This window comes from Hippopotamus amphibius, chromosome 5 (genome assembly GCF_030028045.1).
Source record: "Hippopotamus amphibius kiboko isolate mHipAmp2 chromosome 5, mHipAmp2.hap2, whole genome shotgun sequence".
NCBI lineage: Eukaryota > Metazoa > Chordata > Mammalia > Artiodactyla > Hippopotamidae > Hippopotamus > Hippopotamus amphibius.
The window spans coordinates 21,348,817-21,373,922 of record NC_080190.1 but is presented as its reverse complement, the minus strand read 5'-3'; the positions used below and the strand labels follow the sequence as shown (position 1 = coordinate 21,373,922).

The window sequence follows — 25,106 nt, the reverse complement described above, 5'->3', positions numbered from 1 at the left end:
GCTATTTTAAGAAATTTAGGTTTTATTCTGTGGCACTTATTTTAGCTAATGAGAGGCAAAATTAGAGGTGTCTGAGATTTGGCATTGTGAAGAATGTGGTGATAGAGAGTGTTGGCAGAGAGACAAGTTAGGAGGCATTTAGAGATAAGCAAGTGAACTAAGGCAGTGGCTTTGAGATTAGAAAGGGAGGAATGGGGCATTTTGGTGACAGAAATTCATGCAGCTTGCAGAACAGTTCAGATGTTGAGGGAACATTTGATCACCAGGGATAGAAATGTAAATATGTTTTACTCCATTTCCAATACTCTGAATTATGACAGAGGGAAGATACACCTGTAAAACTAGAAATTAGGTAGATTCAGCATGTCTTGAATGTATCTTTCCCTTATTGTATATAAAAGACTTTAGAAATGTGACTGTTTCATAATCTTTAATCTTTACTGCTTGTCAGCTATTACTCAGTTTTTCAGTCTTTGGATATGTTTTCATTTGTGCATTTGGAAATGGTTGAATAGTCATCATTTTGGCAAGAGAATGGTATTTTTGTTTCCAGATGAAACTGCCTCCCTATGCTGTGCTTTTGTGTTTCATTTTAAACTTTTGTGTAGTGAAATAATGAAAAAGAAAGAGCTGAAGGTAGTATTGGGCATTGCAGTATCAAGTATTGTACGCTGTCGTTACAGGAAGTCATTGTGCCATCTTGAAGTTTCCCCTTTATTACATTTAGTGGTTTATCTTGTAACCGCTAAAGTAACACATGGTGTAAACACCTGTAAAAAACAATTAGAAATGTCAAAAGAAGCACACATGTAAAATTATCTGTTTTTTTTTCTGTGTACATTTAGTGGAGAATCCATTCCAGTAAGACTTTTTTGCACATTTGCTTAATGAAACAACTGATATAAATTTGGCTCCTCTGATGTTTCTCATCACTGATTTACAGGCATGATTGGCTATTTTTGTTTGTTTGTAGTTCCCTTTAATAAAACATGTACAAAGAGGGTGTTATATTAGGACCCAGTGATTTTCTGAAAGGGCAAAAGAAAATACCAGATTTGATAGAACTGACTTCTGAAATATTGCTTGTGTAAAATTTGCTTTTGTGCTTAAAAATTCTAAGTATTGAGTAATGTTTAAAATTTATTCAGAAGCAACTCAATAAAATTAAAAATATTTTATGGACATACACTATAATCAAAGTTTAAAAATCAGAAACATAAGAGCACTTTCACTGATTTTTTAAAGCAAGAATGATTTTATTAACTTGATTTCTAAGGTAAACTTAGTATTTGAGTCACATCTTTACAAAACCAATTTCATTTCAAAAGGCTTGAAATTAACCTTTGAGTATGAAATATGAGGACATGAAACAAAATCCGATCGGCACCAAAGAGTACGCAGTAAAAAGTAAGTTGTCACCCCATCCCTGATCTACTCCACTCTCTTTCTTCCTTGTATATTATTCCAGAGATATTTTTCATTGTTTATTTTTAAATTCCAGAGTCAAGGCTTTGCCTGCCTACACCTGGTGGATGAATTGCTGCATAAGAAATATAGCTTTAGGCTCAAAACAACCTGAGGAAGTAGCCAGCCCTGTTCTTCTTGTAGGTGTGGTTTCTAGATTCATTGTCTCTTTTTATTAAAGAGTGCACTTTCCTATCTTCCCTTCCACTTAAGGCAAAGGTATAGAAAGTGGGAGGTGGTAACTGTAATCATCTTTCACTCATATTTTACCCTAGGCAATGACAAATAACTTATGAAATGAAATGATGCATGCTAGCAAAGCAAATTCCAGCTGAGAAGTGCTCCCATGGAAAAACATCCTCTGGTAGGGAGGGACAAGACTGGTCAGCCTTTCCCATCTTTGTGCATCTACCCCGTTATGCCAGTTGAACTGGACTGCTTCTAAAACTTTACTTTTAATTTTTTAGTATTAGGCATTATTTTGTTGACTCTGCCTTTGGCTACCCAGCAAGGCATAAGATTTTCTCCCAAGCTTTGGGATTAACTGACTAAACTTTCTGATACTAGACTTGGTTTCTTTTCTTCTTTGGATGGTATTTAATAGAATGTCATTCCTATGCAGATACTCTAAATAATAGTCTCATATTTGTGCATGTGGAGAGGGGTCCTTTTAAAAAGTTTTCCAATGTATATTTAAATTTTTGTACTGGTTATCTTTTATTGGTCATTGTTCTCAATTAGGATATGAAAAGATTCAGCAGTGATCAAGTTCCTCAAGGAGGAGTGTTGGGCAAAGGTCATGATCCGGGAAGCAGAGTGTGTCCTCTACACTGGGCCCTCTTCAGTGGTACTTGCATGGCTGCTCATGTTTGACTTCCTTCTAAGAAAGGCAGTAGTTGAAAAGCATGTAAGCTGCCAGCACCGTAGAAACCCTAGCAGTGCTTCCTTTCTTCCTATTGACATACTTGTTATCATACCTCTAGGAACCTCTTTGAAACACTCCAGCAATGCCCTTAGGGGCAAAATCCTGCCTCAGTATCCAGTTTGGCAGCTCCCCAGTTTTAACATCCAGGAGTTCCTTCTTCACTGGTGCAACTGATGCCATCTTGGAGTCCTGGGTGTCTGCTGTCTGCCAGTACTTTTTATTGTGGTAAATACACATAATGAAACATTTACCATTTTAACCATTTTTAACTATACAGTTTGGTGGTGTTAAATACATTCATAATGTTGGGTAATCATCACCAGCATCCATTTCCAGAACTCTTTTCATCTGTAACACTGAAGTTTTATACCCATTCAACAATAACTTCCCATTTCCCTTCCTGTATTTTGGGATCAAAAAAATTGTTTTAAGATCAAGGTTTTGGGTGATACAAAATCTGTTATTCCTATTCCTACTCAAGGTTGTAATTTGAAGCCCTCTATACAGGTCTGTATTATGCAGCAAAGGTTATGATTGACATTCAAGACCCTGGAATTGAGACAAGGCATAGAACCTGTGGCCTTTGATACATATTTCAAAGTGAAGAATTGTAGCCTCATTATAATTGGAAGATACCTCACCCCACAGCTGTGCAAATTAAATGTTGGTGGATGAGAGATGGTGGTTGATAATTATGGGAGAGGCAGGGATCAGCAACAGCTGCTAGCCAACCTCTGCCCCCATGAGGCAATAAAAAGGAAGTTTTCCCAGTAGTAGAAATAGGGGTTCCACTGGTTTGCAGGTTTCATTGGGTGCTAAAATTCTGCCTTTGTTGAATCATTCAGACTTTCTATTATGAGTAGAAGTGGCAATTCTCTACAAACTTTAACATTTGTAGAAGCAAAGTTTGGGAGGGTAAAGAGGAGGGTGAAATCTAGACTCACAGAATTTGGAAACCTTCATCTCCTTTTTATGATTGAAGGACCTGGTTTGATTGAGTGAAGTGACATGTTCAGAGTGGCTCATCTAGACTCACAGCTGTGATTCTTGACTCTCAGTCCAGTGCTTTTTCTACTTTATCACATTACCAGCCATCTTAACCTGTTGACACAATTATAAGGTGAGGGAGTTCACTAGAATTCCACTTGAGCTTACCTAGAGCAGGGTTTAGGCAGAGTGGGAGACCTTTGTCTCTTAGGGATTTGGGATTTGAAGCTGCTTTTCAGGAAATAGTTGGTACCTGTCTTTGTTTTTAATTTATTTTTTATTGAAGTATAGGTGACTTACAGTGTTGTGTTAATTATACATATGTATACATTCTTTTTTGTTTGTTTTAATCTTTCATTGAATTAGGGAGTGTTTTGTAAAGAAGTTTTTTTCTAAAAATCTGAACTGTATCATGAACTTTCTTGTTATCTTGACAAAAAGCTATGCTGATCTTCTGTATATTGTTCCAGTTTAAGCATGCTCACCACTGAAGCAAGTCATGTATGTGGTAAATGTAGATGTATTTGGCTGCCTTGACTTTTTTTTTTTTTCTTTTTCTTTTTGAAAGGAACATATTTAAATGAGAAACAGTTCCACCCTCCAATGAAAAGGAAAAGTTTTAGGTCATTTGTTTCAGTAAAATAGATGACAGAACTTAGGGCCCCAGTTTTCCATTATTTTCAACTAAGTGGCCCATTACATAAGGCACAGTGAAGGAAGAAATTGGTCATATTAGTGTAATGTTTTAGTGTAATTTTGTGATTAAACTCATTTATTAAATAAGGTTTTTAGCCATCATATGTTGCATCATACCAAGGAGTTTGAATGAAATCTATCAGGATTTTTTTTCAGTGTTTTGCTATAGCATTTGATTTCTTGAGAACAGTTTTAGTAGGCAATGTTCAAGATAACCTGGTCTTTTCAAAATACTACATATGGCCTTCTATAATACATCCTTCTGAGGAACTGAAGAGATTCATTATTATGGCGGGGGTATAAATAAGATGTAATTACTTTTGATTTTACTATGGGTGTAAAGTTGTGTTTTGATCTATTTTTAAACCAATTTTAGTAGGAATAGGTATAAGGTCAAAGTACTTACTGGAGAACTTTGAGTTCAGTATTTTCTTAAGTTGATTTAAACTACTTGGGGGCTAGCTGTGTTTCATGGTGACAGTATTTGTATTTAAAACTGTATAGGTCAATTTTTATGAAGACCATGTAATATTTCTTTTAAGTTAATTATTGATTTTTTTTTAAGCTTCTATTGGTGCTTTTCACTGAGATATTGGTCTGTAGAATAAAATGTCTTTTAAATAGAAAATTCGATTACCGGAAACTCCTTGGGTCCTTTAATGGGAGATAACCAAATGATTAAGCATGCAAAGGGGTTTCTGGGATGTATTGGAAGCAGTGACTACTAGGTAGGTGCTAAAGTCAGTGCAGTTTGACCCTTTTATCTTCTGAGGTCTACTGTACTTAGAATCAACATTCAGAGGGAAAACCCTAATATTTTGCACGTCTTAAGCAATAAAGATAAATGTGTTCACAAATGTATATGAAACCAGAGTTGGAATGATGCCTTTTTGGAGGAGCATGAGTGAGAAGGCTACATGTTTGGCTTGTTACTATAAGATTGATATTTATTTACCATTTATGATCAGAATAATTAATTATGTGGGTTTCCCCAAAGTGTTTTGATAACCCATGACATTTTCTTTTAAGAGATTTAATCATAAGAATTTGGGCCTTCTGTTCAGGAATGACTTTTGTACATAGTTTGATTTGAAGTCTCATATGAAGGCCCTAGGCTACTGTTGTCCACTTCCCCAAAATACAAGCGTAATTTAAAATTTTCTAGTAGCCATGTTGAAAAAAAAATACAAAGAAATGTGTGAATTTTATTGAATATAGTTTTAAAATATCTTTCAACATGTAATCAGTATCATTGAAGTATTGATTCACTGAAATATTGATTCAGTGAAAAATTAATGAAATATTTTGCTCTTATATACCAAGTCTTTGAAATCCTGTGTATATTTTACATTATAGTACATCTCAGTTCACAGTCGCCACATTTCAAGTACTCAGTGGTCATATGTGGCTGGTGGCTACCAAATTGGACAGTGCAGCTCTAGAATATTTCTCTTTTGTCCCACATAGGTGTTGAGGATTCTTCCACTAGAAATTTATTTTGGGGGGACTGCACTCTTGCCATCTATCTGTGTGTATCCTCTTCTATAATTGAGTGGAAACTGAAAAACTCCATAGAGAAAAAAGCAATCAATTCTCAATCATATTTGTTTTAACCATTTTTCGCCTTTATAATGTGATAACTGGAAACTAGTACTGCTGAGGAAATGCCAGTGTTACTGAATGAGAACTTTAGAGGGCAGGTCCAGTTGGTTGTAAGTGAAGAGAGCTGGGGTAGAAAAGGAAGAGTCAGCACTGGGTAGCACTGATAGGATAGGTTTGCCATCGGACAGAGCTGACTCAGAATCCTGCTGGCCTTGAGCAAGTCATTTCACTTCTCTGAGCTGGTTTACTTTATTCATATGTAGAATTGGGATTAAAATACCTATCTCTTGAGTTGCTATGAAGATTAAATAAGATGACATGTGAGTACATCCTGTGTATCTGGTACCTATGAGGTAGGTGCTCAATGAATGTGTTGAGTAAATGATTGTTGCTTATGTTCCCCACTCCCAAATCCCTGCTTATGAGAGGAATAAGGAAGGAGGTATGCCTAAAATAAATGTTGTAATATAGGAAAGGAACCTATCCCATTTACTAAACTGACTAGGATTCAGTGTTTGTCGAGAACAAACTACTCCCTAAGCATTGTGGTTAATTAAGATTTTTAATTCAGGACCATTATCTGAAAAGTTCGCAAAGTAATGATGTGAAATAGTTCATACTCTACATTGTTGAAATAGAAATGAATTTTGTCAATTTTATTTCAGTATGCTTAGTTTAATAGTAAAAATAACACCTGCAAATGTTTCTAAATTTGTTTCAATTATTTAAGAGAAAAAAACTCAATTATTAAAGATATCTCTTTTTATCTTTTTCTAGATATGATAGAAATGCATCATTTTGCATTTCTTTGAACGTTTTGTCAAGGGTTTTTGCAATTTGGTATTTAAATATGTTTTGCATCTACTTCAGAAGGCTAGTCTTCAGAGTCATAGTATACTGATGATTGTAAACTTGTAGAGAGTAATTGGAACTAAGGAAAACTTTTCTAAGTGGAAGGAAAACTGCCACTTGGTGACTAAGCTTTACGTTACAATGCAGGTGACCTATTGTTCTTGCGCAGGCATTAACATCAATTTATATTTTTAGATAGAATGGGGACTTTCTGTGTCATTAGCTATATAGCATGTTCTGAATCTGTTTAGGAGGAGGGAGTTTTCAATCATACATGTATTTCTGATTTGCTATGCATTTTGAAAAATTTATTTACAAATTTGAAACATCACTGACATGTGGGACAGCGTGGAGTGTTCTGAATAGATGACTAGATTAGATATGAACTTTCCAAACTTTGTATGCACCAAATGTGTAGGCCACATCTGTGGTAATGTTCTTGGAAATTGGTCACATTTGAAGATTCAGTTCTTTGCCAATACCATCTGGTTGCACTTTACATTACATACTTTGAAAGTACTCTTTGAATTGCAAAAGAGCAAACCACATGACACATTTTCTTACTTGATTGGGAGTTGTTAACAGTTATAGTTGAACTTTAACAAACAATATAACTAAAGGTATAATTGTCCAAAGGCATGGATTATTATCATGGACACCTGAGATAAAGGATTCTTATAGTTGCCATCTTTTCAGATTGTCCAGACTTTTACATTATTCTAGTGACCCTTTATAGAGGTCTTACTTACTAAAAGTTCTTTCAGATTTGTGGAATTTTGAAGGCACCGACCTGATTGGAATACACCGTGCTGCTTGGCAATCGAGAAATGGTGTTAATTGATGAGATTGGCATTCCTCTACCAATTTCTTACAGCTCCCTACAGGTTTACTAGTTACATTCTTGTGTAGGTCTTTGTCATAGCTGATTGTGTGAGCCCTTGATATAATAATAGAAATCTAGGGCTAGGCAACCTAGAGAAGATTTGTGAGATGTATTAAGTGGCATGAATTTAGGCTATCCTGTGAACTAGGCAAAATATGTCCTTGGTTTCCTTACGATTCCTTTCTCAGGTGGCTTACTTTCCAGGTGGCTAACCTGTCTCAGATAATCTCTGTTGAAATGTTAGCTAATTAGTTCACTGCTTTTCCAGAGATGTTTACATTTTAAAAGTGAGAGCTTTTAATAACAAGGCTTTCAAGATCCCTAGTGGAATAATGAGTAACAAATATTAGGGTAGATCCTTTGGACTGGGCCCAGGCTTGGTGTCAGGATTGTAGACCCGCTCTGTCCAGTACAGCAAGCACTGGCTGCATGTAGCTGCTGACCACTGGAAATGTATTAATAGCAAGATTTAAGATGTACTGTTAAGTGTAAAATACACACTAGATTTCTAAGACTTAGTACAAGAAAAAGACTGTAAAATAACTCAATTTTTAATATTACATGTTGAAATGATATTTTGATATACTGGGTTAAATAAAATATATTATTAAAATGAATTTTCCCTGTTTCTTTTTATGTTTTTTTTCTTTTTTTATAAATTTTTATTGGAGTATAGTTGTTTTACAATATTGTGTTAGTTCCAGGTGTACAGCAAAGTGAATCAGTTACATGTATATCACATACATCTGCTCTTTTTTAGATTCTTTTCCTATGTAGGCCATTACAGAGTATTGAGTAGGAGTTTCCTGTGCTGTATATATAGTAGATCCTTATTGGATTAGTCTTTTGAAAAATAATTTACAATTCACAATCTGATATTAATACACAGTTTCATCCATCATACTATATACATGGTGCAGTTTTAGAATGGACCTTGTAGGACAGGTAAGGTTTTTTTTCCCTCAGATCTTTACTGGAGTATAATTGTTTTACAATGTTGTGCAGTTTCCACTGTACAACAAAGTGAATCATCTTTATTTACACATATATCCCCATATCCCCTCCATCTTGAGCCTCCCTCCCCTTTTGCGTATCCTGCCCCTATAGATCATCACCAAGCATCGAGTGGGTCTCCCTGTGTTATGCAGCTGCTTCCCACTAGCTGTTTTACTTTAGGTAGTGTGTGTATGTCTATGGTGCGTTTTTAATGTGACTACTAGAAATTTTAGAAGCAGTTGTAGCTCACATTTTATTTCTATTGGACAATGCTGTGATAAAGGCAAGAGAGTTTGTGTTGTGTTCTTACTGTTGGGAGCTTGCAGAGGTTCAGGGAAATGCTCCCTCATCATGCCTTAGCTAAAACTATTCCAGCTGACTTGGCCAAGCTGCGTCATATCACTGTGCTGTTTTGAGAGCTGTTGCCTATAAGCAGCCACTCTCTCTCCTTCTTCTCTAATTCTCCCAATTCATAAGGTATTTAAAAATAAAAAAAAAGTTACTCTGCCCACCACCTCTAATGGTTGCTAACTGCTGACTAGCTTCTTCTTGAAGGTAGATGATTAAAAAGATAAATTTATAGCTATTATTTATTGGGCACCTGCCATGTACCAGATACTGTGCTAGGTAGTTTTAAAAAATTTTATTTATTTGTTTATTTATTTATTTATTGGCTGCATTAGGTATTCATTGCTGAGCACGGGCTTTCTCTAGTTATGGAGAATGAACAGGGGCTGCTCTTCATTGTGGTGCATGGGCTTCTTATTGTGGTGGCTTCTCTTGTTGCAGAGCACAGGCCCTAGGCACATGGGCTTCAGTAGTTGTGGCACGTAGGCTCAGTAGTTGTGGTGCATGTGCTTAGTTGCTCTGTGGCATGTGGGATCCCAGACCAGGGTTCGAACCCGTGTCCCTTGCATTGGCAGGCGGATTCTTAACCACTGCGCCACCAGGGAAGTCCTGTGCTAGGTACGTTGCATAAAATCTTGAATCCTCACACCAGTTCTTCAAGATAGATAATTATAAATGACAAAAGAGGTTCAGATACATTGTGACTTTGCCCTGGGTCAGATAGTGGCAGCTATGTGGCAAAATCAGGATTCCATCCCAAATCTCTCTTACTTCCACAGCCATTGTTCTTTCTGTTTTATTATGCTCTCATGCTTTCCATTAACTATGTGTGTACTTTAGCCTGAAATAGGGTGTTCTGTGTAAAGGGGTTTCTTGCCAAATGGTGTTGATTGATCTTTAAGTTGATTTCCTTTGTCTTGGTAATGATTTCAGCGCTCCTTACTCCAGGTCACCTTCCTCCTCGTCTAGTACCTGGCCCAGACGTTAATGGAGAGACTTAAGCTTATTGACAGCCTGTTGAGCAGGATAGATAATTTAAAAGCCTCCTGTGAAAGAGCATCCCTTCCACTTTGAAAATCAGTCAACAAAGAGTGTTTCAGATGCCTTCAGGAAGAGATACAAGAAGAGAACTTCACTGAATACCAGGAATATGAAATCTTAGACGAAGGGGCTTTTTATAGATAAAGGGAGTTGAAGTAAAATAATGGGATAGAATAAGCGTATTGAGCTGGATAAGTCTTGTATAATCCCAGGTTATCTCTTAGTGGCTGTGTCCTTGACATTGTTGCATTAAGAATGCGAGCAAGGGAAAATAGTCCATGTATCGCCATGCTTGTCTATAAATTATAGTAGATGTAGTCATAACTCAGGAGTGCTCTGGAAGGATAGATCCTGCATTTACTCTGCTTCCTTCACTTAGGCTCAAGCAAGTGGTAGTGATTTTGAAAAAATAAGGGGAGAAAAGGAAGATCAAAGAGGTTCAAGGAGTGCAGCTAGACTGAAGGTGGGCCACAGGGAGGTTTGGGCAAGTTCAAAATGGGAAGCCCTTTTATACATGTACACACATTATATTTATAATAGTAAAAGCTAGGTAAACTGTAAAATACTCTTATTTCAGGAAAGAAATTGTGATACACTAGAAAGAAAATAAAATTTCTAACTATGTGGTATAGATTCAGTTTTCCCAGCTCTACCACCCCTAACTGTGTAACCCTAGGAAACTATAGAATCTGAGATAATCATTGTCTTTCTACCTCTCTGACTTTCCTTCATGATTTAATAAGATTGTGATGAGTTTGAAAACACTCTATGTATGCTCATGTGCTATATTCATGTTCTTAGAGTTTTTCTACTGTATTTACTCTTCATATGAAGTGTTGCTTACCTAAAACTTCATTGAGAGGAAAAAACGTGTACCCAAGAACACTCACATGATTAAGCAAAGTTAGAGTTAAATGGCCAACAAGTAGGACTAATTTGGCTTGCATCCCTAGGCTTTATAAAAGGGACAGTGGCAGCCTTGTGGTTGAAGGGAATGTGGACCTAATTGCTTATTTAATTCAATCATTCATCCTTTTAACCCCTTTTAAAACTTGACTTTTGTAAGTCGATTATATAATGCGTGAGTGTGCAGGCACACACAATGTTTCTCTTTAAGTGAAAAGCCCTATTCAATGACTATTTAAAAAAAAAAGATTTTGATAAATTCATAATAATAAACCTGGTTTGCATTTCTTTGAGGCTCATGGTTTTCAACTTCCGACCAAGTTAGTAAAGGGTTGCTATAACTACCAGATGGCAGTCTTTCTTAATCCAGTGTTAGGCACCAACAGACTTACACAGAATGAATATAAGCAGAATTGAAGCACAGAATTTGAATTATTTTTTAAACTGCTCATCCTGCAAATTTAGCATAAAGAGGATAAATTGAATATATTCACGTTACCATACAATTGTTTGGTTCTCAGGGCAATCCCTGAATGCACCTTTAATTTGTATTCCATGTAAAATGCTGGCTACAGGGACATTTTGCCAAATGCCAGTTTGAAATTTGCTTGGGATCCATCCAGCTGGCAGATCAGTTGTGCTAATCAGATGATCCCATTTCTGGGGAATGGAATTTCATAGCGGGAGAAGTGTTCTTGAAGTATAGTTATTTTAAAAATAAATTAATTTTTATTTTAAAATTCTCATGTGCTATATTGAAATGTATATAGTATAAACATAATATATGTAGTGCAAATACTTCATGCATTTTTATAAATAATAAATAGCAGGAAGAGTAAGTTCATTGTATTGTACTCATTTGTTTTTCATTTCTATTTTGAGTTCCTAGGATCATAACTTGCTTCCCCTTAATCTCTATGAGCAAGAAAGATACTGAAGTGCACATGGGTTAAACCTAGTAACTGTAGGCAACTCACTTTCTATGTAGAATAAGCTCTAAACTAATACTCTGTTTAAGATGAACTGGTAGATAGGCTTAGTCAAAGACAACTTGGCATAAATGAAAAAGAACTCAAACAACATACATGGGGATTAGACCTGAAGAACTAGTATGGCTCCTTTTTAACCTCAGAAGTTAATTAACTCTGTGTAATTGTTAATATACACACACTTTCATGTTCACATTAGAAACCTCATGCCCCAGAGTAGCATTTCCCACAGCATGTTCTGTAGATCATTAGTTCTAAAAGATTTCCCAGGAAAAATAGTTCCAAATATGTTTGGGAAACTATTTTCTGCACTCTTTCTCTTAAAGGCTCATAATTCACATTAGCATAGCAAAGACTGAGAAATATTGCTAAGTATTGGGTTTATCATTAAAAAAAAAGCACACCTCACTGTGTCACAAATTAAATGTCACATAGACCAGGGAAGTCAATCAATCTCTCTAGTAAAATGTATTAATATCCCATGGATCTCTTGTTTCTTAGAATATACTGGGGGGAAATAATGCCTTAAGTTATGTGTTAGCAGATCTCAGAGCTTATTTTTGTGATTACGCTTTTTTAAAATAAAATCACAATTAAAATTATATTTGGCAGTTATAGATATCTTAGCCTGGGGGATATAGTGCTTGTGTTTAAAACTTTTGTTTTAAAATTATCTTAAAGGACAACTTTACAGAGAAATTCTATAACTTTACATAGAAATGTTCATTTCTATGAGGTATGTCTTTACATTGATACTGACATTTTCTTTCGGGGGCATCTTGATTTACATTTATTTTTGATAGGCCAGATAGTTTCTTTAACAAGCTATTGTGTAATTATATATTTTTTCAAGAATAAAATAAAATGTAATTGTTTTCAATTCAACTGTTAGGTAAAGAGATGTTTTAGTAGCAATTAAACTAGTCTGTGATTGTTTTTGAACTGGAAGGAAAACCAAAGATTTCAATAATCCAGGATACTGCAATGTAATTAGTCCTATGAAATGAGGTCTTGAGACTGTCAGCTTAGACAATGACACTCTAAAGATAAATAAATTACTTATCTATATCAAAGCCTACTATTTATATTCTCTAACCTGAATATACATCATGGATTTTTAAGCATTTCTTGCTTTTCATAAATTCCTTAAAAATAACATCTGAGAATTTTAAAAAATGTTACAGCTAAATGTGGATCTTGACTCATCCCCAGGTTGGAAAACTGGAAAGTTGTGTCATATTGTGAGTGATAGAATATACTAAATATATTCAGGCTTCTTAGTGTGAGCCAGTGCGTACATTAAATTAAACCAAAAGAGCTTAACCAGCCATGTTTCAGGTTTTTGGATATGTAATGTATAAACATAATCTCCTACAAGAAAAGAAATAGGTTTCTTACCATTAACCACCAAACCAAACCATGAGACAATATTTATTTTCAGTTGTATTTGGAAGACCATGTATCTCTTAGCTTTGGCTTGCTGTTTGCTGAATAACTAAAAATGGCATGTTTAATGCTAAGTAGTATTTATGACTAGACCATCAAACCCCAAATGGGAAGGAGGGAGAGATTCTATTACTGAAATATAAAATATTTTTTCCCCTTAGTATTATGTTAGACAGAACAGCATAGTGTTGTTCTTAAACTTGCTCTCTTGCTGTTATTACATAAAGTTAATAATTATCTCATCCACAGAGTTTCCTTTCCTCCATAGGCTATTGCTTAGTGAGGAAGCCTAAAGATTAAAGTGATAACTAACTCCGCTAGAAGGAAACTGCTCAGCAACAGAAATGGGATCAAAAATTTTAAAGCCAAGCTAGACTAGCTGACTAAAGAGAAACTGCACTTGTGGAACTAACTATTCCAGCTACCTGTAGAGGGACCCACTCCCTTACTACCAGTGATAATGTGAAACCTTTTAGACTAGTGGTTCTCAGACTTTAGCCTGCATTGGAAGCAGCTGGTGGGCTTGTGAAACCAAAGATTGCTGGGCACGCCCCCACACTTTCTGATTCAGCAGTTTGGAGTAAGGCCCAATAATCTGTATTTCTAACAAATTTTCAGGTGATGCTGCTGTTCTGAGACCAAATTTGAGAACCACCGTTTTTTTCCTAGACTAGGAAATCTTCCTGCATCTTCTCTTTTCCTTTCTTTCCTTTTCCTCCCTCATGCCACCAGCTGTCCCCATCAAAGCCAAGTGTCTTCTGTTATGAACTGTTCCAGAAGCCCTCTTTTCTTATTAGCTTTTCCTACATTGGTTCCTTTATTTTTTTTAACCATCTACAGTGAGACAGCATTGTACAGTGGAGTCAATTTATAACCGTACAGTATTTTTACCAGCCTTGGAATTCTTTATACTTTCTCCAAGCTATGATATTTCTCATGTAAACATCCCCTTTCATAGTTTAGAAAATATATCTTTTAGAGTTGTCTTGTTTCAGGGTTTGGGGGGGGTGGGTGACTTTTTTTTTTTTGAGGTGAAAGTTGTGTTTATTACCTGCATTGTACTGCTGAGAAAATGAGTATATATAATACATACATATACACTCACCCAATTGTATTCATTAATTATGTGCAGTTTTTAAAATAACAATTATACCTCAATAAAGCTGGGAGGAAAAATAAGACAAACATCAAAAATGGGGTTAGACTCTTTATTTCAGGGAAAGGTAAAACCTCCCTTGTCCTTCTTAACCCAAAGAAGGCTCAGGCTGCTCCTCAGTGTAGGCTCTACCAGAAGGTCTTTAGGCAAAAGTCATATAGGTAGCCTTCCTGAGTCATGTATGTGCAGCATCAACAGAATCCTTTAGGGAGATTAAGAAAGGTGCTTTACCCCACTTTGAAAAAAGGGAAAAAAGTTAGTTGTTTAGAGGTAGGGTGGATCTTCTGGGTCTATGAGGTAGTTGACACTGAAGCAGATCCTACTCAGCCCTCTAGGGCTGGGCCATGCCTGGAAGCGTGACTGTGTGTGCAACAAAAGGTTATTCGGTAGAGCTGTAGTAATAGCTGTAGTAGTGACTTGTTAGGGAATTGCCACTGGGTGTGTCCAATGAGTTTGGTGTTTCTTTCACTGCTAAGGAAGGGCTCTGTGTAGCACCCACACAAGGGCTTCAGCTTTCACTGCCATGCCCAGGCATCAAGCTTCAGGGACAGCCTTGTCATTCTTAACTTCTACCATTGACTTCATGAAATTTGTAAGCAGCTTCAAATCACCTGTGCTACTTCAACTCCATACTCCTGTCCTTTCTGAGAGAACTATATTTCTTTTTTTGTTATATGTTTCTGGTGTACAGCATTATAATTTGACATCTCTATATAGAACAAAGTGATCACCACATCACCGCCACAAGTCTAGTTACCATTCATTTCAACTTTTTAATAGATGATTCCCACTCTCTGGGGTACTGTCATATATGTGGTCTTCTAAATTCATGTTGGCATTTTAAGGCAGGAGGATAGTGTTTCATAGAGGGGTGTGCAGATCATTGCCCAGTACTTACAAGTAGTGTCATGACTAGCCTGCTGGAGTTAGAAGTTAGGTGAGGAGAATCAGACTGTCCCTCTTCAAGCAACTGTTTCGTTAGCCTCAAACAATACAGATTCTTTTGTTATCTCAGTCCCTTCCTGGCCTGTGGTTAATCAGATCTGTGCTTTTTTGCTTTCCAGAAATGGCCAGGTACTGAGTTCTGAGAACAAGCAGGTAAGTTTCTGGGGGATAGAGAGTTATAGGAGCACTAAATGCATCATAAGAAAGTAAGAAAACGCTACCTGTAAGGAACCGTTCATAGATGTTAGACGTCATCTAGTTCAGCTTTCTCATTTGATGTGGTAGGAAATGGAACATTTCCCAGACTTGCCCAAAGGTCATATAGCCAGCCATTTACAGATCACTTGACCATTGTTTCCATCTTGCCTCAGGGCTTCTGCCGTTCTTTGACACTGGCATGAAAGGAAATTTTGTGACACACTGAGATAGTAACTAGCCACATAGTTCAGCTTTTTAAGAAATTAATGCCGTATAATATTTATTTTTAAAATAATGTTTTTAATGATTAAAAATCTATGTAAATCCAGAGAAACTGCTCGCATATCATAGCATATATTGTGTGCATGTGTGTATTTTATTTTTTAAAAATAATGTTTGTTTCTGACCGTAAAAATAATATAAGCCCATTGTAAAATGTTCAGGAAATACAGATGCAAGTTAGTAAAAAAAAAACCAGGAATAAATCATCCCCAGAAAGCATAATATATTACAATAGACTATCGGTACTTATAAGCATCTCTAAAAGTCAGTGACTTAACGCAGTGGTTTACTTTTCACTGTGTGTTAAATAGTGTAAATTTTCAGTGTAAATGAGAAGGGGGTGGTTCTGAGATCCAGGCCCATCCAAATAGTGGCTCTGTCCCCCGGGGCCTTTGGATCCTGCACTGGATCTTGTATCTTTTGCTAGTGGCCAGTAAGGGAGGGAAGAGAGAGACAATGAAGGAACCCATAGTAGCTTTTAAGAACTAGTTCAAACCTGGGACAGCAGTGTAAAAACAACTTTGTATCTCATTTTATTAAAACATTTGCTTATCATTTGCCCCTAGTTATTAAGTACTATTGGAATATTATGCAGCCCTTACAAACTGTCTCATTGTTAAGTATGGTTTTTAAACAGATGTGAAAGATAGGTGCTCTACTCTAGTTGCTCTTTAAAAGCGCATCGTCTTGATGCAGACTTTCTGAAGGTTTGTTGTGTGTTAAAATGTTTTATGCTCTTTGACTCAATCCTACTCCAAAGAATTTACTAACAGAGCACAAGTGTGAAAAGTTGTATTCATAAGGATGAAAATTATATCTGTAAAATAGTGAAAAACTAGGAAAAATGAATTTGTTAGAAAAACCGATCAAATATAACTTTTGATAACTACATGTGACATTGGAATACAATGCTGCTGCTAACAGTGAAGATTTTTATTTGCTTAGAAAGATGTCACAACAAATGAGACCACTGAGTTTCAGAGTAGCATATATAGTGTGTAAAATTGAATATATGAACGTGTGTATGTATAAGAAGAGATAGATGTCCTTATGTGTGCATGAAGGATGTTTACCAAAATCTTAACAGCAATTTATTAGAGTTGTTAGATTTGTGATTTTTTTCAACTTTTCAAAATGCTTTGGTAGTTTTTAATTTTAACAATGAGCATGAATTATTCTTATAAAATCAATAAAATTAGTAAAATTATTATTAGAAGGTAAAATATGATTCAGGGTTATTTATATATTGGCTTACTCGATGTTCCCTATTGTATGTTTTCAGCCTCGAAGTTTCACATCCTTCTAATCATTTGGGACAAAATCATAAGGTCACATTTATGGTTCTGTTTTGTAGTGTTTGGGTTTTTTCACTTAAAAGTTGATGTATTATTCAAGTTTGACAAATGCTGCTTTAAGGAATTTCTGATGAAATGTGAGAGATGGGTCAAGAATTTGTATGCCTCTTTGTTTCCAAGAGGAAAGCATATACAAGCACTCTGATGTTAAAATAAGCAAAAACCAAAATACTATATATTAGTTACCTACTGCCATGTAACAAATCACCTCAAAACTTAGCAGTTCAAGATATTTATTATTTCATAGTTTCTGTGGGTCAGGAATTCAAGAACAGCTTAGCTGAGCGGTTCTGGCTCAGGATCTTTCTTGAGGTTGCAGTCAAGCTGCTGGCTGGGGCATCACCCCAAGACTTGTCTGGGGCTGGAGAATCTCCTTCCAGGCTCGTGCACTTGGCTGTTGGCACACCTTACTTAGTTCCTCAAGACTAGAGCCTCAGTTCCTTGCCACATGAACCTTGCCACAGGGCTGTCTGAGTGTTCTTAAGACATGGCAGCTGGTTTCCCCAGAATAAATGGGGGTTGGGGGGAGGATCTAAGATGGAAGCCACCGTCTTTTTATAACCTGATCTTGCAGGCATACCATCACTTCTGTCATATGCTATTATTGCTTTCTCAGGCCAATCATAATACAGTGTGAGAGTGGACTACACAAGAGTGTGAGTACCAGGAGGGTGGAATCATTGGGGCCCCTCTTAGAGGCTTCCTACCACAAATACCAATGGTGTTTTTAGGTAACTCATTAGGGAAGTTTATATTTTCACAGATTTCCAACCTCTATCCTATAAAGAAATGTTAGACATTGCCAGCGATGCTTGTTTGAGTGGGGTTTGGATGAGAATACACTCAGTGGAAAAATATGATATAGCTTTTTTCTCTACCTAGTGAAGATAGATCATGTAAAACTTTTGCCAAGATTGAGAGGTATTTAATGGGCCAGCTTACCTGAAACATGATTGAACAAATTCACACTGGCAGGATTATATAACACACATCCACAACGAGTTAATATATGTACCAATTGATATATGTACCCTTCTATAGCAATTTTTAATGGTTATCCATAGTTAGGAGTTAATTACAAATTTAAGTGCTCATTATTTCATTGCAGTATAAAGCAGATAGTAATTTATAGCAAAGATTATATCATGGAGAAATATACTTACCATGTTAAGGAATTTGGACTTTATTCTTTGGGAAATGGCTAGCTGTTGAAGAATTTATGGAATAAGGAGTGATGTGGTCAGATGGGTTTAAAAAATCTCATTTTGGCAGCAATATCAAAAGTAGATAGAGGAATGAAAGGTTGAAGGCAAAGAGATTATTGTAGTATTCCAGGAGGGAGAAAATGAGAGCCTGAAATAAATCAGTAGTCTCAAGGATAGAGAAGAAGAGAGAGGAAGAGGCCCAAGAGGAAAAATGGTAAAATCAGGAGTTGGTTGTTACCCAGATGTAGGAGGAAAAGGTCTAGTTAAAGAAACTCCTAGGTTTCTGGCATACAGAAAGGAAACTGTGACAGAGATCTCTGCTATTTCTGTAGAAGGGTGTGTGGGAAATGTGAGTTTGATTTTTCAGCATGTGAAGGTTGAGAGTTGGACAGCAGGAGGAGATATAAAGTGAGCAGTTGGACATATAGATCTGGAGCACAAGCAAAAAGTTTGACAGGACTAGAAATACAGATTTGTGAATGAGAGAGGAGAATGATAGTTGAAGTTGTGAGAGGCAGGTGAGGTTGTCCAAGGTGAATGTGCAGACTGAAAGAAGTATGCCAAGGATGGAACTTTGTTAAATACCAAGGTATAAAATTATTCTTTTTATAGCCATGACCCAGACTAAAAAATAGCATTGTAGGGATCCATTCTAATCCCAGCCCTGCTTGAGGTTACATAGATAGAAGTACCAGGATTCCTCTGTGACTTTGAACATATCACTTAATATCACTGAGCCTACATTTCTTCATCTATAAAATGAGGAGGTTGGTTCAAAGCAGTGATTCTCAAGCTTTCTTCTGGAGGATTATGTGTAATTTAGGATGTTCACATGCATAGCATTATTTCCATGAGTGTGCTCAGAATTACGGGCAAATTCATTGCTCTGATTGTCTGTCATGTAAGAAATGCAAGTAAATGAGAGTTTTGTTAATATAAAGATAATTTTAGGTCTGCTCCGTTATATATTTCAAAAAGCAAATATTTCACAAACTTCATTACTTAAATCAGCAAGAAGTTACTTGGGATAGGGACTTCCCTGGTGATGCAGTGATTAGGAGTCCTCCTGCCAATGCAGGGGACATGGGTTCGAGCCCTGGTTTGGGAAGATCCCACATGCCCCGGAGCAACTGAGCCCATGCGCCACAGCTACTGAGCCTGCGCTCTAGAGCCCATGAGCCACAACTACTGAGCCCGTGTGCCAGAACTACTGAAGCTTGCATGCCTAGAGCCCATACTCCACAACAAAAGAAGCCATTGCAATGAGAAGCCCGCTTACCACAACAAAGGGTAGCCCCTACTTGCCGCAGAGAAAGCCTGCAAAACCAAGACCCAACGCAGCCAATAAATAAATTAAAAAAAAAAGTTACTTGTGATAGATAACCTCATAGCTGATAGGCATATACCAAAGAAACCATACGTAAAACTGCCAATCTAGTTAGATCACTTCCTAAATTCTTTTGGAGTCACAGGCCACTTTGAAAATCTGATGAAAGCTATGGACTCTTCCCAGAAAAGTACACATATAATTTTTGTATTTAATTTGAGAGAATCCAAATTAATTTTTCTGAAGTTTATCCATGGAAACTCTTGGGATCCATGAGCCCTGAATTAAATTCCTTATTTTAGAAAAATCTTCTCCTCAAAGACTTTATGACTTTATATGTTGCAAAAGGAGGCCTCATTTTTGAAAATATACTTTGTGATTAGATAATTGCAGGTAAGGAATTCTGTAGCAGTTTTCAAATAATGTTGTTTCTTAAAGGCATTATTATTGTTTATATGAGAGCTTGTCATAATTAGAAAACAGTTGCCTATTCTGTGGGCAAAATAGAAACCACATTAACATTAAGAAGAATAAGTTGATTTAAAACATAACTATATTAAAATAACTATTAGTTATTTTATGCTAACATTCTGTATTGTCTTCTTAGGAGGGAGGCAGTGAGGGCAGTGGTACTAAGACAGCTAGAAGGTTACACAGAGCCCAGGCATTCAGGAGGTTTGACTAGTACAGAAGTGTTTTACTTGTTTATGGCAACATGTTTGTCAAATTTGGTCTTGCCCAAGTGACTTAGAGGTGTTTAGGAATATATGGTATGTGAACAAGAAAAAAATCCTGTAAATAGAATAATCCTGTAAGAGAAATCCTATGTGAGAATAATCCTACAAATATTTTTACAAAAAATCTTCGTGCTTTAAAGAGAGAAAAAATAATTCATTTCAATTAAAATAATGCTATTTTTAATCAGGGACTATTCTGGAATTACATATAATGTGGCTTTTAGTTTAGATTTAGCACAGTAATGCAATATTAATAATAATCTTACTAATAATTGATTTTGTGTGGTACTTTTTCCCATCAATTTTTTCACGTCTTAAACTCAGGAACCAAATCTAATTATCCTGGTAATTACAAATTTGTACTTCTTCAACAATTTCCATCATCCATTTGTTTCATAAGGTTTCCACTAATGGTGAAACAATTTGATTTTGTTCTTTGTCTAAAATTATATACCTACCAAAGAAAATTTAAATTAATCTGATCTAAACTAGTTAAAACTTTGAGAAAAAAGTAGAATGCATGTTTTTTTACTTCATAGTTTTAATGGGTCACTTTTTATTTTGTTATTTTATGAATTATTATGTATTTCAGCTTTTTGGCAAATTGCATGTACTGGGCCAGTAATGATTAATCCTGGTTCAGTGGTCAAGAATGTTGATTTAAAAAACTTATTTCCAGGCTGTGGAATAGCCTGAGGAGGACATAGTAATTTTGTTTGCATTTCAGTTGTGTGCTGGAGACCTTGGTCCGTGTGGTTGTTGGGCCAGTACAGTTTTTAGTCAATCTGCTTACTCTTTACAGGTGGATGTCTCTTTCTGCTCTCGTAGTAGCTGTAACTTTACTTGGGGTTGTTGTAGCCTTTAAATCCAGGTGAATTGGTGAGTTTTTTTTTCCTGAAAGAACTTTAAGCACTATAAGATTAATATATTCATAAGACTTAACATAGCTGTTAATAATATTCATCAATATATATTTTTTGATATTTTAAAATCATTCAATAGAAACTTTTCAAATCTGTGCATGTATATTTTTGAAAGGAGGGTTTATTTTCTGCTGTATCTGAATTAATGTTTTCAAAGAAAGCTATAACATTATTATATAAAGAAATTGATTCCCCCACCTTAGTATTTTCTAACAATCCTATTTTTAAAGTATAGCTAGTCTTTCCTTATGACTTTCTACCTTTACTGTATAAGTTACATTTGAATGTTTCTAAATATTTTACTTACCCATTTGCTGTTATTCCATTTTTATGGTTAAATTACTCAGTCCAATTTTTTATTTTTATGTTTCAACAAAGGATGAATAGCTTGGGAAGAATGACATGGTGCAAAGAACCTATCTTTCTTTGAAGGGGAGAAAAATATCACCACTGGAAGCCACATTTTTCCATTGAATAAGTTCCCTCAAGAGTAGACTGGGAAATTTTAAAAGCTACATTAATCCCTTGAAACTAAATGTTATTTTCAAATTATTTCATGGGGTTCTAAATTCTTCATTCAATAAATATTTTAATTCTTGCTGTTACTGAACAGGGTAAAGGATACAAAGATAAATGAGAAATAGATCCTTTCCTCGAGGAATATCAGGTCACTTGGAGAGGACATGCTGTGTGCTTAAATAGCTATGGTATAAAGTACAAAGTGGTTAAAAAAAAAGGTACAAATCAACGGTTGTGGGAGTTCAAAGGAAGGATTGATGTTTTTTGTTTGTTTTTTTTGGTTTGGGAGGAATGAGAATTGGGGAAGATATTGTTATGAATCTTTTATAAAAAATTTTGCTAAATACTTAGTTGAAAAAGGAAATTGATGGTTATATAAATTAGACTTCTTAGTTTGAGTCTATCCTATGCGAGACCTTATGCGGGAATTTATCATTTTGTATTGTGTATTCTGGCCCATTAGAACATTGGCTCCTTGACAGTAGAATTATATATTTTTATGTTTGTGTTTCTAGAACTTCATACATATAATGTTTGATGAAGCATTATGAAATACTGGTTTGAAAATATTGGTTTAAAAGTGGAAAAGAGTAAAAGCTGAAATATAATCCAGGATAATTTGTCCCTTTTTTCATTTGTTTTATGGAATTTGTATCCAAGCATTGCTAAGATCTAGTATGATTCTGAGGTAATATTTACCATGTGCCATAACATATGTCCATAGGTCACAAATTCTGACTACTGAGGTGAAGTATTTGTCATCCTAAAGACAGCGGAATCCTGGGTATTTACCCAAAGAAAACGAAAACACTAATTCAAAAATATATATACAGCCCTGTGTTCATTGCAGCATTATTTACAATAGCCAATATAGAAGCAGCCTAAGTACCCATCAATAGATGAAAAGATAAAGAAGATGTGATTGATGTGTGTGTGTCTGTATGTAATATATATAATATGTTAAATATGTATATATAAAATGTTTATATAATGGAATATTACTCAGCCATAAAAAAGAATGAAATCTTGTCTTTATAACAACACGGATGGACCTAGAGAGTATTATGCTAAGCGAAATAAGTCAGAGAACAATAAATATCAGTGATTTCACTTATATGTGGAATCTAAAAAACAAAACAAATGAACAAAGATAAAGCAGAAACAGAGTCATAGATACAGAGAACAGAGGGAGGTGGGGGAATGGAATTTCATAGCAGGAGCAATGTTCTTGAAGTATAGTTATATTGAAAATAAGTTAATTTTTAATTTTAAAATTCTCAGGGGAGCCCATGATGTAAATCTCAGTCTGAGAGCAGGAGATCAGATGAGATGTCTCAGCTCAAACAAAAGGCAGAAAGAAAAGCAAGTTCCTCCTTCCTCCACCTTTCGTTCTTTTCAGGCCTTCAAAGGATTGGATGATGCCCGTACACATTGGGGAGGGCAGTTCTACTAAATCCACTAATTCAAATACTAATCTCATCCAGAAACACCCTCACATACACACCCAGAAATAACGTTTAACCTGGACATCTGTGGCCAGTCAAGCTGACACATAAAATTAACTGTCACAGGCACTAAGGCCCTTACAGCGACAGGGTTGTTGGAGAAGTTGGAGTAGAACAGAGGAATTTCCTTACAGCTTAAAGAAACTGTTATTCAACTATAGTGCAAAAACAACCATATTGTAAGGCAGTATAATGTATTCTGTTGTTAATAAATAATAATGAGGCCTTCAAGAATCTACTCTAAGATAGGCAGAATATCTGGTCTAGCACATGGGAATAGCTGTGCGAACACAATAGGAAAGATAGAGCTTTTACTTTTGTTAGTGAGCAAATATAGCTTCCCAGTAGTACAGTAAATACAATCCAGATGGCCGAGAGCATAAGATCATAGCAGAAGGGGGAAAAATAAAGTCAACCATTTACCATTGGTCATCTTTCTACATTTTCACATTTAGTTCAGCAGTAACAAGAAGGATGCTCTTAGATTCACTTTAAAGTAGGTGAGTTTAAATAATCTCAGTTTCTGTTTGGACTTAATGTGAATATTTCTTTTTTGTGGCAAATGATAATGGAATATGAAAGCTTTTCGCTTTTCAGTGAGCGTTCCTCAGTGTATTGTCTTTTTGGTTATTACTGTTAGAAACTGTCTATCTGGATTCTATAAGGTCACTGTTGGGTGTTTAGATATATTTTATGTCAGCATTTCTAGTAATGCTCTGTTAGAATCAAGTGCATGTGCTCTAATACCCAAGACTATTCTTTTTCTATAAACTTAAAAGCAGCAAAGTTTATATCATAGAATGTACTTGAATTATTTGGTTTTTTTAGTTTGATTTTTTTTTTTTAACTTAAAAGAAAAACAGTAATTGGAATCTTCACTGATACTTAGTCTAATCTTGTAGGGAAGTTAATAGAACCACTGATTCCTTTTCTTTGAGCATTAATGTTTTCACTGAGTAAAGAAATGAATAAGATTCCCCTGGAACAGAAATTTTAAATGAAACTTTAATTCTAATGTATACGTTAGTGATGAGACTGTTCAAATTTCGTGGAAGGCAATTTGTCAATATTTATCAGAGGTTAAATGTCCCTAACCCTTGACCCATCAATTACATTTCTAGGAATTAACCTTACATTTTACTTCCAAAAAGTGTGCAGAGTTATATGTACAAGGATGTCTGTTGCTGCAGAGTTGGTTATGATTTAAAAAAAACAAACCTGAAAATGGGGGATGACTATGGCATAATTATTCACTGTGACTATCGAAGAATGGCGTCATTCTGTATATGATGATTTAGAATAAAATGTGCATTACATAATTATTAATTTAAAAACTAAGGTGTAGACCAGAATATGCATGTAATATGAGGTTTTTTTTTTTTTATTAAAGTGTGAACAAGAGTGTTTCCATTTATATATGCTGAGAAAATGTGTGAAAGAATACCTCACAAACTGATAAAATTTACTTCTGGGGGATTGTATGTAAATATGAGTATGGTTTTTATAATAATACATTTTCATAAATCAAGAAGGTAGTATAAAATGTAAGAGCTATAACTCAGTCACAAAATATTTTAGTACTATCAGATAATGCTAATATTATTTGTGTGTAGTGGATGGAGCACTGGGTTTAGAGTTGGAGGTCCTAGATTCATATTCTGGAACTACCACCCAACTAGTTACAAGACATTCGAAGAAAGTCGATCTTTAGGAGCTAATTTTCTCATTCTTAATGAAATCCAAGTAAAGTGTTTAGCATCTAGTGAGTTCCAAATAGTATTAATTGTTATAATGCTGCTGAAATCTTCCTTGATTGACA

At 35.5% G+C, this 25,106-nt stretch overlaps 1 protein-coding gene and 1 pseudogene across 14 annotated transcripts in view; one reads left to right on the top strand and one right to left on the bottom strand.

Moving 5' to 3' along the window:
- ADD3 (adducin 3) overlaps positions 1-25,106 on the top strand; it is a 128,455-nt gene that overhangs the window by 16,565 nt on the left and 86,784 nt on the right. For 2 of the 14 annotated variants that reach the window (XM_057735601.1, XM_057735600.1), the window contains exon 2: positions 1,329-1,407. The exons of 9 other annotated variants lie outside the window; for them this stretch is intronic. The gene's annotated coding sequence lies outside the window, so the exon portion shown is untranslated. Of the gene's footprint in view, positions 1-1,328; positions 1,408-1,501; positions 1,609-15,355; positions 15,390-25,106 lie in introns of those variants that run through there. 3 more of the 14 variants (XM_057735603.1, XM_057735604.1, XM_057735602.1) reach the window with 3 other exon arrangements.
- Positions 2,306-2,569, bottom strand: LOC130853547 (ATP synthase subunit f, mitochondrial-like; annotated as a pseudogene).